Genomic DNA, 2,491 nt, shown 5'->3' on the forward strand with positions numbered 1-2,491 from the left:
TTCCAATTTTGAAATGAAAACTTGGTTATGCAACCTGGTTCTGGATGCCTGACAATAAAACGTTTACAAATCAATGTTTTGTGCTGCAAATCAGAGACGGAGCAGCTCAAAACAGCCGTAAACTCTGCTGATTATGCACAACTTTGTGTTTTATTGTGTTCTTTTCCAGCAAAATAAGAAATAAGTCAATTTACAAAACAATTAAAAGTGCAATTTTTAGTTGTCATGCTCATTTACAGTGCAACGTGTCTACAGTTTAAAAAAAATACAGTTTTAATAATGCAGAAAGAAGGGATACAACGGCGTTGCCAATGACATCCTTTTAGTTGTAGTGCTGTGTGATGTGACATGGATGTGTGGGTGAAAGTTGAATCCCTGTCCAGTTGGGTAAGTTATGAGATGTCACGGTAACAGGGGTCATAGTCCATGGCTACCGTGATGAAATATGTGGCTTATTCCTCCTATCCAAAGTACAATGTGTATTTAAATACAATAACAAAGTGAGTAAGAGGTTTTCTAGAACAGATAACAATTTAAACGTACTGTACGTGCGCAGCAGAAAGCCTCGTCATTCACACACTAAGATACAAATCATGGAGGTAGAACATATTACCATAACTCTTGATATTTCCAATGACTGCATGGTGTAATACATGCTATTTCACAATAAACTACAGCTTGATTTGAATATGGAGCAAAGGTCAACAAGCTCACCTTGGTTATTACACAGGTATACAGCTTCCATGAAAAAAATTTGAAAAATGTCGTCAAATGTGAATTCTTTAATGCAAATAAATGCACATGTCTGTCACATATGCAGGTCATTTTCACAAATAAATGCAATGCATTATGCATTTTGCACGTTGTAGTGCATACACACTATCAACTTACACATAAAACAGACTTTTATTGTGATAAATGACCCATCAAGAAGTCTTATTACTATGCAAATAGAAATTTAAAGTCACGCCAAAGCAGATGTCTGAGCCCGATGTGTGAATTTCGATATGAATTCGGCGGTGAGGAGACTCTAAAGCAAAGCTTTGCATTGATGTATCCCATTAGCCAAATCTTTAATCAGTTTCACGGTCGGATGGAGAAGAACACATTTCGGTAATGTGACCCGGCGGCACTGGTCGGCCATATATACTCTCGCTTTTTTCCCGCTACTCGCTGTCATCTTACCCCCCGGGCCTCATACATTATTCAGCAGGCCATTGGATGTTATGCAGTCCCGGGAACCTCGCAGCTCCTATACCAGCAGACTTATCGTGTCTACAGGACTACCGCAGGCAGAGTAACTATAACTACTCATCATACTTTTTCCGCTAAGATCCAAAACAAGGGACCTAACCAAGAGACTTGTTAACAGATCCTGGATGAAGGAAATGTCTCCCTGAGTCTGGAGAAGAGGTTACTAGGGTACTAGAGAAGAGGCTACTATGATACTAGAGAAGAGCTTTCTAGGGTACTAGAGAAGGGCTTTCTAGGGTAATAGAGAAGAGCTTTCTAGGGTACTAGAGAATAGGCTACTAGGATACTAGAGAAGAGCTTTCTAGGGTACTAGAGAAGAGCTTTCTAGGGTACTAGAGAAGAGGCTACTATGATACTAGAGAAGAGCTTTCTAGGGTACTAGAGAAGAGGCTACTATGATACTAGAGAAGAGCTTTCTAGGGTACTAGAGAAGGGCTTTCTAGGGTACTAGAGAAGGGCTTTCTAGGGTAATAGAGAAGAGCTTTCTAGGGTACTAGAGAAGAGGCTACTAGGATACTAGAGAAGAGCTTTCTAGGGTACTAGAGAAGGGCTTTCTAGGGTAATAGAGAAGAGCTTTCTAGGGTACTAGAGAAGAGGCTACTAGGATACTAGAGAAGAGCTTTCTAGGGTACTAGAGAAGAGCTTACTCGGGTACTAGAGAAGAGCTTTCTAGGGTACTAGAGAAGATCTTTCTAGGGTACTAGAGAAGAGGTTACTAGGTTACTAGAGAAGAGCTTTCTAGGGTACTAGAGAAGAGGCTACTATGATACTAGAGAAGAGCTTACTAGGGTACTAGAGAATGGCTTTCTAGGGTAATAGAGAAGAGCTTTCTATGGTACTAGAGAAGAGCTTACTAGGGTACAAGAGAAGAGCTTTCTAGGGTACTAGAGAAGAGCTTTCTAGGGTAGTAGAGAAGAGCTTTCTAGGGTACTAGAGAAGAGCTTTCTAGGGTACTAGAGAAGAGCTTTCTAGGATACTAGAGAAGAGCTTTCTAGGGTACAAGAGAAGAGCTTTCTAGGGTACTAGAGAAGAGCTTTCTAGGATACTAGAGAAGAGCTTTCTAGGGTACTAGAGAAGAGGTTACTAGGTTACTAGAGAAGAGCTTACTAGGTTACTAGAGAAGAGCTTACTGGAGAAGAGGTTACTAGGGTACTAGAGAAGAGGTTACTAGGGTACTAGAGAAAAGGTTACTGAAGAAGAGGTTACTAGGTTACTAGAGAAGAGGCTACTAGTCGAC

The sequence above is a fragment of the Pseudoliparis swirei genome, chromosome 20 (genome assembly GCF_029220125.1).
Source record: "Pseudoliparis swirei isolate HS2019 ecotype Mariana Trench chromosome 20, NWPU_hadal_v1, whole genome shotgun sequence".
NCBI classification, from domain to species: domain Eukaryota; kingdom Metazoa; phylum Chordata; class Actinopteri; order Perciformes; family Liparidae; genus Pseudoliparis; species Pseudoliparis swirei.